Raw genomic sequence first — 15,687 nt, 5'->3', positions numbered from 1 at the left:
TTGTTGGCCTGAGACCAACAATGAGACAGTTGTTACTGGAAAAAGCCAATGAGGTGCAAAGTGGAAGGGGATGAGAACAATGAGATGGCCACAGCCTTGTTAAACACTTGTGGATGGCAGACATAAAAAGACGGTATGCACAGAATAAAAGTATAAGGAGTCCATTGTAATCAGAAATAACAGTGGGCAAATGTGTAAATATTTGTGTCTGGATTAAATATGTGTCTGAATTAAAATCACATAAAAAAAGTACAATATTTTATATACATATAGTTGAGAGGGGGAAAATCTAATCGTTCTGATCATAACGTGTTTATTTTTCTCCATTCTGATAAAGTTGCATGTAAAATTTAATATTATCAGCCAAATCATACTGTATATGTCCATAATTTTTTTTTCTAAAGGAATAGAAATGGCTAAACTGCCCTGCTTTCCTTCCAGTTTTAGTTTTCAGACATGGCATTATTTTAACACGATCCAAGATATTTTTCCATGTTAAGCATGCTCAAAGAAAAACGCTTGAAACATGATTTTGTAAATTTCAAAAAAAAAAAAAACCTTCCAAATCTGTTTCCATTATTCTCACTGAATACCAAAATTTTTATACCTAGGGAGGATGGGTATAGTTAGGGCATGGGGTGAAGAAAATATTTTCAGAAGACAAAAAATGGCTGTCATCTTTATTTTTATTCCCTTGGAGATTCAATTCTTATCTTCTCCTGATCATTTTGTTTATCATGATCTTTCACATTCATTCCTCTTGGATATTTTAGTGATCAAATCTCAAAAGGCCTAAATTTAGGACTGTTAGCAGCTGGTATAAGAAATAAGACCATGGTCAAGAGAATTTCTGATTGATAAAAAGATTCTTATTCTATTAGCTATAAAGGAAAAGGACAAAAATCTGCTCATTCAAAACCTCTTTCCTTGCATATGATCAAATTGGTGAGGAATTGATTAGGTTCTTAAGTTTCCCAAGGTTATTATAACTTAGGCTGATTTTGAGTCTTCTATCCAGTGAAAAAAGACCAGCTTCTTAATTTAGGTGGAAATGACTCATTGCAATTAGGTAAGTTGTGTCTTCAGCTTTGGGGAGGTACCACACACTAACTCAAGGTTAGCAGGGCATGGGTTCCTAGCTCCATAGCTGTTTGATCCTGAACAATTCACTTAATTTTTCCCTCACCAGTATAAACAGGGCTTGAATGCAATTATTCATAGGACCCCTACCACCTCTAACATCCTATCTTTTCAACTGGGATATTGTAACAAGGCAGTTAAATATCCTGCATAAAAGCATTTATTCCCGAACTTGTGAATAGTTCAGTGAAACATCAAATTCCAGAACATTGAATTCAAAATTTTGTGGTTAAAAAAAATCCCTAAGAGAACAGACAAAAATTAGCTATAAGATGATAAAACACTTATTTATAAAAATATAAGCATCTGAATCCATTTAGTTGCAGGTAGTTGAAAATCTAACTTACACTGATGTGGCCAAAAAGAAAAGGAGGTAAGAGGGTTGGAGATCTAATTGGCTCATGTACTCCCACAGCCCAGAATAAAGTTTCATGCTAATCATTATCTAACAACTGATAGATCCATGACTTAGTGTCACTTTCTTCATGTCTTAACTTTGTTAACAACCCCCCCCCCCAATTTCCTCTTTGAGTAACAGAAATATGTAGAGATTTCTGTTGGGGTCTGAATGTTTGTGCCCCCCCACCCCCTTTATATGTTGAAATCTTAGCCTCCAAAGGTGATTATAGCACATAGGGACTTTGAGGGGAATAGATCATGAGGGTGGAGCCCTCAGGAATAGGATTAGTATTCTTATAAAAGAAATTCCCACACAGCTCCTAGGTCCTTCTATTATATGATGAAAAAATGATCTGCAACCCAGAAGAGGTAGCATCACACAACCTTGTGATTGGAACTCCTGCCTCCTGCTGTTTATAAGCTACCCAGTCTATGATATTTTGTGATAGGAGCCCAAATGGACTGAGACAATGTCCCATCCCACAGGGAAGAAGTTCACAATCCTCATACCTCACACATACAATCACAAATGCACTTACACATAATTAAATTCCATGGATTTTGATTGTCAGGACTTAGCTAATGTTACACCACTAAATGGACCATAGTGCCTAGGAGGATTGGCAGTGTGGGTGACTTTTTAGAAAAGGAAAACAGGAAATGGATGCCAGGGAGACAACAAAATATGCTGCCCCACTACAGCATCTACAGACTTCTTAATTTTTTTTTCCAAATTCAGATTTTCAGAAGTTAGAGTAGGCAGAATCATAGCAAGGAATATAAAAGCAAGGTCTGGCATACGTGGAAGAAGGTACGAAGGTAATATATGCTGCCATTTGTATATTTTGCCACTGAGGAGCTTTGAAACAGTAGAGAGGCCAAATGGAGTTTTGGTTAGGTGACATCAACGTTTTATACAGAATACTAAGTTGTATTCAGCTTTTATTAGAATAGCATATGACAGGAAATCACAAATAGTTTAGTCATTTTGAGGCTATTTAGCGTGTTTTTTAAAAAAACTAACGGCTTTGACTTGAAAATTAACCAGGGTATTAGCATCATATTATAAAACAGTTGATTATGATCTTGTGGTTCCTTTTCTCTTTATGAAAGAAATTTTGATGTCTTCTATTTTCAATTAAACAATTTAGTTTCTGATTCATGAAAATATACCCCCATTCTGCTTCTCCAATAAACTATTCCAAGTACTTTGCTTCTACTTCCACATTTAAAGCCAATATTTCGCCTTGTTATTTGAATTACATTTTATATGACCCTTCACTATGGTATGAAATACAATGGCATCCAAATTCTTTCATAGAAAAACCTGACTGATATCTACTATTTTTAAAATTCTTAAAAGTTTATTTATTTTGAGAGAGACAGAGAGAGGAAGAGAGAGCACTAAAGCACGTGAGAAAGTATGCACAAGTGGGGAGGGGCAGAGACAGAGGAAGACAGAGAATCCCAAGCAGGCTCTGTGCTGTCAGCATGGAGCCTGAGGCAGGGCTTGATCCCAGAAACTGTGAGATCATGACCTGAGCCAAAATCAGGAGTCAGAGGCTCAACCGACTGAACTACCCAGGCATCCCTGATATTTACTATTTTAAAAGTCTTCTCTTACATTGCAATAAGAATAAATAATTATGTCAGTATTCTCCTTTAAATTCCCTAGGAAAATTGGTAAGGATATATTGCTTATGCTGACGGAAGTTATAGCAAAAAATAAAATGATTCAGATTTGCTGGACTTCCAGTTGTTTGACCATAGTTTAATTTCATTTGTGTAGGTATAATGCAAATGCACAGGAGGTAAAATTATGTTAAAATGGCAGGATTCTGTATTGGTTTCATAACTCTCATGGTGAAATCAATTCATAAATATGACAAATTTTTACATTCAGACATTCATTTTAACATTGATTTAATTTAATCTCTTCCAATTATTTTAAGGATTATAATGTACCTACTTTCAAAAATGGAAAATGACCTGACCTGACAATCATCACATTATTAATCCATTGCCAACACATAGAGCAATTAAGATAATTTAATAGCTTCTTGTTTGCTACCCACCTGCTTTGTAAGGTTTAACATGAGTCCAATATTTACTACCTAATTGGGTCAACATGTTACTTGAATTTTTTTTTTAATTTTTTAAATGTTTATTTATTTTTGAGAGAGAGAGAGAGACAGAGTGTGAGCAGGGTAGGGGCAGAGAGAGAGGGACACAGAATCCAAAGCAGGCTCCAGACTCTCAGCTGTCAGCACAGAGCCCGACGTGGGGCTCAAACTCGCAAGCTGCGAGATCATGACGTGAGCGTCAGCTGCCCAACGGATTGAACCACTCAGGCACTCCAAAATGTTATTTGAATTTTAAGTCACACCTTAGTTACATTCAAATGCTGATTTGTTAGACATGTTAAAATTTAAAACTAATGTTCTGAGTTTAGAATGAAAAGCAATAAATTATTTTTTTTCAATAGTAACATTTCTTCTGTCAACACTCACTTCCCACCTTTCTGATATTGAGGAACTTTCCTACCCTTACTTGTCTTTATTTAATGTTACTGGCCCTATTTTTACTTCCAGAGGTAGGCATAACAGGTCAGACTCAATGAAATGCAAAAGAGTGTTTCCTAGGACTTTTATGAAGCAAAGCTTCTCTTTTACATTTCCCTTTCTTTCCAGTTAGAATGGCCTAAAAACATAAGGTCTCAAGCAAATATATTCATTTTGATACCCATAAAGTGAGAAAGGGACTTGATATTGCAGATGCACCACCCCACGAAAACCAAGAACAAAGTTAACACCAGAAAATGCTGTGAAAAGACAGAAACAGGGTTGCCAGGTGAAATACAGAACAGTCGGTTCAATTTGCTTTTCAGGTAAATATACTGAAAATGATTTATTGCTTATCTGAAATTCAAATATGACTAGGGTATGTACTTTTATTTATTGATCTGGCAACCCTACACAGAGAATACTCTTTACGAAGAATTTTTATCTCAATATAATAACATTACTTAATTTTCCTTCATTCTTCCTTAAATTCTGTTGTATTCAATTCTGTATTCATCTATCAGATTTACTTCCTATGAATTTTTCCCATTCTGTTTATGTGTTTAGTACTTCTTAAATAACTCTGTAGGTTATGGCTGTGAAAACAAACTATTGATCTGATACAATTAATTTGACTAAGCACTCTCCTATTTATTTATGGCCTAGCACTGAATTAATGAAGCCCTAGGTACCTTACTGCCCTTTGTTTTGTTCCTGTAACCCTTAGAGTCCCAACATAAAACAGACAGATCAAAATCATTACATAAAGGTAGTTTTAATAAAAAGATTTTTTATGGAGAATGCAGTCAGTGTTAAAAGAACCAAGACGAATGACAAAGTCCCCAGTGACTAATAATAACATTTGTTAGCAATAATTTGTTAGCAATAACTAACGTTTGTTAATACTGCCATGCCTGAAAAGGATGGTGTAGCCAGAATCCAGTGAAAAATGTAGCCCTGGAAGAGAAGCAATGCAAAAGGACCCTGCTGCTAGTTTGGTGGTCTGCCTATAGTGGGAAGAGCACTTAGAACAAAGGCAAACTATGGCTCAAACTGTGGCTTGGCAGCAAGGGAATTGAGAAAACAATTACTCTGATCTCCCTCTCCTGATCTCTGGACAAGTGTGTCCACTACCATCTGGAAGCCACAGGGCAAAAGAGCCCAAGTGATAACGTTCATGGAGGTCAATGCAGAGCATAGAAAGTGAATCTGAAGAATAAATAGCTCCAAACAACCAAATAAAGAATTCTTTTTTAATTTAAATACTTAAATCTATTAAAAAAGCACAGAAAAATCTTTTTTAAAATATTGAACATCTAATTCCAGATGTGAAATGAATAATGTTACTTTTCACTGAATAGGGAGCTCTTCAAATATTTAGTTAAGATCTTTTCCACAAGTAGATTTTTATTCACAAATGCAGAATTAGTGGCTGGGTGTTTTAGTATCTTTTAAAAGATGTTTTGACTTATAATAATTAATATTCTTTGAGGAAGGTATAGAAATTAGTAACTTCTGACATTGTTTGTGGAATGTAATTTCATACAATCTTTGTGAATATCAATTTGGTACATTGTATCAAAACTTTTCATGTGTCTAGACCTAAATTCTGAAGTCAATGTGTAAAACATTATTCTAAGAAAAGTATATATGCTGCATATAGTTATAAATGTATATATGAGAAGATGCATTCACAGTTATAAAAACTGAAAGCAACTTAAATATGTTAATAGATTATTTAAATAAATAGGTTATTTTATGGTACATCCATAAAGTACTACGCTATCAAAGTGCTTTTGATTTTACCATGATGTGCACTACACATTTTTCATTTAAAGGATTATAAGGTAGAATGGAAAGCATGATTCCACTTACACTGTCTTTTCCTGAATGTCTCCTAAATGGAATCATAGACTACAGAGCCTTTTGTGTTTGTTTGTTTTTTTCACTTACCATGCTTTTGAAATTCATTTATGTTTTTGCATGTATAAGTAGTTTATTACCTTTTATTGCTGAATAATATTCCATTATATAGCTGTATCACAATTTATTTATTCTTTAAAAAAAAAAGGATGGACATTTGAGTTGTTTCCAGCTTGAAGGTATTATAAATAAAGCTTCTCTAAAAAGTCACATACAGATTTTTGTTTTAGAAAAATGTTTCATTTCTCTTGGGTAAATACCGAGGAAGGAGTAGAATGTCTAGATTATATAAGTATATACTTAATTTTATTTAAAAAACTGCAAAATTCTTTTCAAAGGAGTTGTACCATTTTGCATTCCCATCAGAAGGCATGAGACTAACACTTTATTTCTGAATGTTTAACAAAAAGGATTGATTATATTTATCATCACCAGGTAATACAGTAAAACTATTTCTGTTTAGGTGATAAAATTTGGTGGGGGAGACCTTTGGAGATTCAAGTTGAGAGAAAACATATTAAAAACATTAGCTTAAATCCTTAATATGCTAAAATAAAATAACAAATCAACAAAAGAACATCAGGACAGTTTATAACATCTTAAATTAATAATAATTATATTAGTGATTTATATTCACCAATCCTTAATAGTTTTTTTTAATGCTTTATTTATTTTTGAGAGAGCATGCAAGAAGGGAGAGGCAAAGTCAGAGATACAGGGGGACAGAGGATCTCAAGCAGGCTCTGCTGACAGCAGTGACACTCATGGGGCTTAAACTCATGAACCACAAGATCATGACCTGGGTCGAGGTCAGATGCTCAACCAACTAAGCCACCCAGGCACCCTTAGTTTATTTCTGATACTCAATCCAGAACTATATAAAGGAGACTTAGAAATGTGTCTTACTGTAGATAATAAACATTATACAAAGTTGTTCTCCTGGGTCTGGTTCTGTACTGAGGGTTGAATGCCATTCTAATTAATAATGCCTCAGGTGCTGATTTTTGCCTTCCTACTTCTGCTTCTTTCAGCACAGAGAGCACATCTAAAACTTAAGAATATTTTTCTCTTATCTTTTTTTCTTCTTTCCTAAACTTTATTATAAAAATCTTCACGGCTCTATTGCCATCTGCTTTATCTCCATTTTCTGTTTCAAATTCTATTTTTTTCATTTGTTAATCAGTCCCTACAGAAATGACTCAAAATTCTCACACACTGAAAACAGAATTTGTACACTAGGATGCGATGTGCTGAAATTTGCGGTTATATATTGTTCTACTTTCCTATGACTTACCAGGGTACATTTCAATTTCAAAGAGGAAAGAAGGATGTAAATTGTGCAGGACTGATTTGTTTTATTCTTTTTTTTTTTTTTTTTAATTTTTTTTTTTTAATGTTTATTTATTTTTGGGACAGAGAGAGACAGAGCATGAATGGGGAGGGGCAGAGAGAGAGGGAGACACAGAATCGGAAGCAGGCTCCAGGCTCTGAGCCATCAGCCCAGAGCCCGACGCGGGGCTCGAACTCGCGGACCGCGAGATCATGACCTGAGCCGAAGTCAGCCGCTTAGCCAACTGAGCCACCCAGGCGCCGCTGTTTTATTCTCAAGATCTTATTTATTCAAGGATTTTGTTTTCCTCTATGTACTGTTGTCACTGCATAATTATTGATTTGTTTATCTTATATTTCAAGAATAGATATGCAAATGTATGTATGTGTGTGTGTGTATACGCATATACATATGTATATATGTATATACATATGTGTATATATATCCCAATTATTTCAACTTGGAATGGTTTCACCTCTGAGATCTGTGGCTTATTCTACCATTTACTAGATGTTGCTTTGAAATTTATTGTGGTCCTCTCAAAGGGAATTGTGAAAGGTCACTCTGCTCATTCCTTTGCCCCCAAGCAGAGTGTCACTCCTAATTACTGGGAGCAATGTGGCAAGAATCATTTGTAAGGGACAGATAAAACCATCACATGTAACTTATACCTTGCCCTCTAATCATCAACTAAACTCAAGCTGTATAAATTACTTTTACTGAGTTCAGTATACATTTTATTAGTGCTGTTCCCCTTCTATTGCATAGAATGCATATTGCTAACCTATTAAGTAAAATCGCTTATAGATGTAAAATTTTTATGACTTTTTAAATGTTAATGTATGGCTTGTTAAATGTTAAAGTGGTAAATAGCTTCTAGAAGCTCATATGTACAACTTTAATTTTGTAGCCCTCAGCATTTAAAGAAAGAATTCATATGATATTTGTCAAGCTAAGATTTTTATAAACTTGCTGCTTTTAATATATCATTGTACAAAAGAAATTAGGGCAATTAGAAGATAATGTGAATGCCACATTAAATGATCACTGTCACAGAGTAACAAACGTCCTCTTGCTAGTGGATTATGAAATAAAAATATTATGAAATACAAGAATTATGAATTTAAGCTAGTGTGACAAACTCAGGCTATAGTTTCCTAGGTCATTGTACTAGTATGCTTTTCTGTGTGGAGCTGCTTACAATCCCCATTTACTTAAATATTTATTGTAAATAAGTACAGTGGATATTTTTTATGGTTATAGCATTGCCTATATCACTCATGACATAGTAGCATAATTATAGAATGAATGAAATCAGAGTTCAGAGAAACTTTTGATATTGAATCCTATGGTTATCATTGAAGATTTGGCACTAGATTTAATTCTAGACTTTTAAAACTATAGGTGTCTATGTTCCAACTATTGACATATTTTTGATAGCTAAGGCCCAGGCATGTGTATTTTTTTAAGTATCTTTTTATCCTTCCAATGTATAATTTATAAATGGGAAAAAGAATACCCAGAACTTTAAAAGATTTACTCAATGTTAAAAGAGCTAGTGAAAAGTAGGACTAAAATCAAACAGAGGCTGACTCCCTCTGTTATCCACGAGGTAAAGGACAGGTAGAGCAATCTCTAATCAAGGCTACCAGCAGAGTGAACATCAATCTTTTCCCAATCCATGGATCCTTCCAGAAAATGATGTTAATGGCTAGAATAGGCAACATAACACTCACATGTAACTACATCTATTAGTTTGCCAGGGCTGCAGTAACAAAGTATCACAAATTGGGTATCTGAAATAACAGATATTATTGACTCACACTTCTAAAGGCTAGAAATCCAAGATCTAAGTGTCAGGAGAGTTGGTTCCTTTGAAGACTGAGGGAAAATCAGTTCCATGACTCCCTTGTAGTTTATGGTGGTTTAGTGATACAGGGGCTGAGGGCAGGTCACTCCACAATGGGCCACTATCTCATTAAGATTATTTTGAGCTGAAGGTAAGCAAAACCTGACACCCTCAAGAGAAACGTCTCCCCTCCTTAATATACAGACAAATTTTATTTGGGGTCTTTCTCAGAATAAGAGTTATTCTCAGAGATAAATTTTATCTGAGTGACCCATTTATATGGCAGGGCAAACATCTAATTATCAAACATCTGCTCTTCTTACTGCCCTGTGGATTGTATTTCTTTCCTCTTAAGTCTCAGACCTCGATCCCCTTCATTTTATCACTTTAGTTCAGGATGACATGTGTATCTCTTTCTGCCTGTCTTTGGGATTTCCATGTCTGTGTGGATTCCCTGTATGTATGATATGAAGTTTTATTTTCTCTTGTTAATCCATCTCATGTTAATTTGATCTTAGTCCAGATAAAAGAACCCTGGAAGGGGACAGAAATTCTTGCTTCTCGACAGTGGCAATCTTTGATTTTCCTTGGCTTTAGAAGCATTATGTCATTCTCTGCCTTCATGTTCACACCAACTTTCCCTGTGTGTCTGTCTGTGTCCAAATTTCCTCTCCTTTTTTACGTCCCACCCTAAGGACTTCATTTACTTGACTGAAGAACTCATTTCCAAATAAAGTCACATTTTGAGTTACTTGGGTTAGAACTTCCAATATATCTTTTTGGGGGGACATAATTCAATCCATAACAATTGTCTACACTGTGGCCAGGGAAGAAGCAGCAGCTTAGCAGACTCAGAAATCTCTCTCCTAAACACATATTCACCCTTTACAGTAAGTTCAATGACATCATTCTTTCAATGAGGCACACAACTTTCAAAATTTTATCTTAGTTCTTCTCCAAAAGAGGGAATATTTAGAATCCTGTAGCCTTTCTAATCACTGATCAATTTCCACTTAAAATATAATGTGATTAGCATAATATGGAAGCCTAATTACCAGGGTAATGAGTAGTCCAACTCGAAAGAGACCTTCAAATATCATTTATAAAAGAATATGGATTTTGTGTGGTTGTTTTCTTGTTAGCTCTTTTTTTCCACAAGGTCTAGCATACCTGTTACATTTTTGTACAAAATTCATGAATTAAACTCATTACTTACTCCTTTCATTTTTACTACATATTAGTCTTGCTTTTTGAATTCATCATTTCTTCCTACTGGATATACCTCACTGCTTATACATTGTATAGAAGCTTTTCCTACTCTTCACCTAGAAAAATCATCTTTTATTTTGGAATGGCTTTCTTCCCAGCTCTACATATTTGATTCCCTCAAAGAACACCATGTTCTCACTTAATTCCAGTCAACAAGAAACTCACAAACGATTGGCACAGGATTTTTCATCTAGATTAACTGAAACCCAATGCCAGACTTTTGAACTTGAGATTCAATATTCTTTTAGTCTTCTTCAAGTAAGAAAAGAAGATTTTTAAAGTTACGGCCTAAGTTTTGTCAATGGCAATGTTTTCCCCAGTATCACTGAGGATATTTTCAGCTGATAATAACAGAAAATTCAATTTAAAAACTTTCAAAGAAATTATTATTGTACGTAGAAGTTCAAAAAACTGTGCAGCTATACTATATATTAATTCATTAACTCAATGATATCATCATAATTCTTTCCGTTATTCCATTCTGTCACTCTTGGGTTGGCTTTATCTTTGAGTTTGCAGTAAAATGGCAATACTGGTTAAGAACTTCTGCTATTCAGAAACAGAAATTCCCCCATTGTGTTTAAAATTTAAAGTCAAGGGAAACACTTTTAGAACCACCTAGCCAATTTTTCATCATATTGGCAAGAATTAGATCCTAATTCCATACCTAAACTAGCCACTATGAAAGGAATTAATACTAACATAATTGGCTTAAGGCAATCCGAATTAACTCACTAGGGTTGAGAGTACAGCTTCTTCTCACGATATTCACTGCCACATACATCATCACACCCAGGATCTGTTAACAAGGAAGAAAGAAAATAAGTTTGTGGTAGATTATTAAAACTCTAAGCTAATCCTTTGATGTAGAGACAGCTTATGTGTGTTGAAACAGAATGTAATTACAACAGATACAGAATGACTTGGTAACTTTTACTAGTCCCAACTCATCCTGAAGTACAGTTGCATTTATTTTCATTCCACAATATTATAAAAGTTGTTGTTTTTTATACTTTATTGAATTTCATGAACTTATAAAGGTTTCGTTTTGCCTATACTTGTTATAACAGCATTTCTATCACATGTAACAAAACAAATAAACCTCACCATATTGTAACTTTACTGAAGTGATATTTGCATTTGTCATTTTTTTTCATAGCTGGAAATTTCGTTCCCACGTTTTATGGTAAGTCAGACCTCATGCCTTCTACCAATTTAATTATACCCAAAGAAGTCAAGATACGTGTTTAAGTTTGCTGACCATCTTGTCAGACTATCTCATGAACATTTTTCTATTTCTACTGTAAAACATGTTAATTTTTCATCATTTACAAGTGTGATAATTGTGCAAATTCTAATTTTATGTTTTTATTTTTATGAGGTTTAGAGAAGCTGTTAGTAAGTCATGTGAGACTCCTCCATCTTTGATCTAAAGGAGACTCTGACCCAAGTAATCATACCCTCTATGTAGTATCTGCATTTCATTCTTATATTATACAATTCACATTTTTACATTTTTAATGTTATGAAGTCATTATAAAAATAATGGCATCTCTACTCTATTGTTTTTACAAATGCAATGAATTTGAACACATAAACTGTGTTAAGCTGTTAATGATCTCCCATGGGTTTCATTTCTTATTTGTGAATCTTCAGTGATCTCCTTGGGGTTTAGGTGAAGCAAATTTTGCAAGTTATGCCTATAAGCATGAAAGTTTTCCTATGATCTTAAGTCTCCTCTAGAGTTTTGTTCCATAAATAAGGAAACTTCTCAGATGAAGAATAATTTTGACCCTTCTCTACCCTGTGGCTTTCATTTGATTTTGTTTGTTTGTTTGGATGAATTCACCTTAGGTTATTAATTGTAAAGAAAATAATAGCAAAGTCTAAACTTATTTCCAGTGCCTGGGGCATATGCCTACCCCGTTCCTTTCTCATACTTTAGCATCCAAATCATTTAACCTATTCTTTTAACCATGCTGTTCTGCTCACCTTTTACCCTATCTTCCATATGGCATGCTAGACAATTTTCATTTTGAAACCTACAAATATACACATTGCAAACTGTTTAAGATAAAATGCTTATTTTCTTTAACTTTTTAATTGGAGACTTCTATTGAAGCACCCTCACATTTCGGTCAGAGAAGAAGCAGAGGGACCTAATCATATTTGAAGGTATAAAGATTTCAGATTAGAAGAGTTCTTGTAAATGATTGATTTATGATGTTAAAAATTTGTTATGTAAACTTTAAAACTTTTAAATTGGGCTTAATAGCTGAATGAACAATACCTATTCCTAGCAAATATATAAAGAAATAAGCCATCTTGAATTATTAGGGTGAAAAAAGTCAAAGAAATAAAATAATAACCACCTCAGGAAATTTAACTAACTATAATACCCAGGGAGGAAATTTCTGAATTAAAGATAAGTATCATATCAATAGCTTCTCCTAGGCCAGAGTTCTGCACACTAGAGCCCACTGGTAAAATGTGAACCACTGCTTGGTATTGTAAAAAAAAATTTATTTATATACAGCCACACCCATTCACTTACATATTATTTATGGCTACTTTCTTGCTACAATGGCAGAATTCAGTTGCTACTGAGACTGTATGGTCCACAGAGTATTAAATTTTGCTACCTGACCCTGTACAGAAAACATTTAATGATCCTTGTCTTAGGTAAATCCCTATCAGACACAGAATATTTTGGAACTACTGAGTTTGCATAAAAGCATAATCTAAATAAGCATATACTACAGGATGAATAGGGAGTCATTCTTAAAGGTATACAATCAGAAACAGCTTGGTTAGTCACCAAGGAGAGGCTATAGATAACATAATGTCCTATTTAACTTGAGTGCAATTAAGTCATACAGTCCTTCATAGCCTTATTTCCATGATCATGCTAGAGCAAATTAGTACACATGCTGACCTGGTGAATGTATGAAATCTCTTTCTACTTATTAACGATTCCACAAAAGCCACAGCTATCTAAAGTTGCAGTATTATCTTTCTGGAGGTAAGGTTCCTGTTGTTACAAAGACTATACAGGCAAAGTAAAAACAATCTCAGAATCTGACTCTTAATTATAAAGAACAAACTGCGGGTTGCTGGAGGGGTTGTAGGTGGGGAGATGGGCCAAATGGGCAAGGAGAATTAAGGAAGACACTTGTTGGGATGAACACTGGGTGTTACATGTAGGGGATGAATCACTGGATTCTTCTCTTGAAATCATTATTGCACTATATGCTAACTAACTTGGATATAAATTAAAATAAATAAGTAAATAAATAAATAAATAAAATCTCAGAATCTGAAACTAAGAGATAAATCTATGGATGAGAATAAATGTAATATAAGCCTAGATTTGTACAACTTGAGATGAAAGACAAAACTTCCATGGATGTATACATCCAAAAGTAAAAGTACAAGGTCAACAATTGTATGTCACAAGTGAGGTGATGGCTGTACCAAAGAACTAAAGCTAAAGAAAACTACTGCAGTCGAGTATATGGGTGAACTTTCAGACTAAACAACAAAATACACACTAAACAACAAAAACACTAACAACAAAATACACACATACACAAATTAACATAACCAGATGGAGAGATTAAAATTTTCCTAGTAAACTTATCACATATAGTGTATCTCATTTATGCCATGCCTCTCTTCAAGAGAAATAATTTTAAAAATTAAAATAATTTAATCTTATATTTAGACAAACATCTAAATATGGGTTATTTCACACTTAGGTTTCTAATGGGTTAGATTTAGCAGATCTAAAATATTTAGAAATTTTTAATGAAAATGTTACATTAAACCAAGACATTTTTCCCAGTAGAGGAGAATACTTGAACAATCCTAATTGTACATATGAATTATTGGGTTTTCTTTAGATGACATGAAATGTTATATTCATTCTCTCAGAAAGCAAATATTTTTCATTTATTTCCAACTTACTATCACAAAGCTCAATGTATGCCAAGTGACTATTTTATAAAACAGGATATACTTTCAGTTCACTGATTATTTTTATGTTTGCTTTGTGTTAAATAGTTGCTTTTCTTAAAATTATTTTTAGTTTGGGGATAAGTAGTAATTGGCATTTAACTGCAGTAGTTTAGACAAGCATTTCTTCTACATATATTAATGTAGGGGGTTTTTTATGTTGGTTCTGCAACTCAAGTGTTTCTGGGAAAAGGCCTCTACAATTCTCTTGTGTTTCCCCCTAAAGCTCCATCACACAGAGTATGTATAGAACTATGTGGGTGAAGAGATTTGAGGGTGAAGATAAGCTGAATTTTGGTGTTACTTAGTCTATAGCTCCAAAGAGACAAAAAATAGTGTGTTCCAGGAGACAATTGGAAATAATGCTAAAATCAGAAGAAACCGAGATTAATTTTCATTGAAGTGGTAACTGAAGATCAACATTTCAAGAAGTTTGGTGGTGAACAAGAGAAGAGAAGTTTGAGAGGGAAGCAGGCCAATGGAAACTCTATTGGGTTACAGGAAACCACATGTTTTCTGTAAAGAAAGTTTTGTTTGCTAAGAGGGAGATCAGTGAAATGACTGGCTAAGGAGTCAAGATTGCCTAAGAAGATACAGTAATTGAAATAGTAACGAAGAGAGAGGGAATAGGTTTGAATAGCAACAAATGTAAAGCAACAGTGGCATAGACCTATCTTGATATTTCTAAGAAAAGCCTTAATGAAAAGATGGCTACTCTCTGGGAAAGTTGACACTCCCTTTCATAGAATTCTATAATCACTTATCCTCCCAATATTATCTAAGGCTACAGAATCTATAGATTGAATATAAGACAAGGTCTTTTGTTGATAATGACCTACACGAAAGTCAAAAGTTAACTTCAAAATTTCATTTCATATCTTATACAAAGAGATTCTCAATTTCTTATACAGTCAAGTATTTATTCCTATTAGAAGGCGTCAAATATACAAGTCTCCCAAGCTTGATCTCAAGAAGGCTACGTGTATTTTATAATGCCCAGTGGTTCACATTTTTCACCTACAAGAATAAAAAAAAACTGATCTGGAATTAAATGCTTTGTGATTTGAGTCTTATTACTTCAAAAATTTCCAGACAATAGTGACAGCCACCTACTGCTTTATACAACAGTAAACAGGTTGATTTAGAGATAGTCATTGTAGCAGCACACATAAAGAGAAAATATGTGCATGTAAACAAGATTG

This window comes from Panthera leo, chromosome C1 (genome assembly GCF_018350215.1).
Source record: "Panthera leo isolate Ple1 chromosome C1, P.leo_Ple1_pat1.1, whole genome shotgun sequence".
NCBI lineage: Eukaryota > Metazoa > Chordata > Mammalia > Carnivora > Felidae > Panthera > Panthera leo.
The sequence above is the reverse complement of the archived record's forward strand: the minus strand, read 5'-3'. Positions refer to the sequence as shown.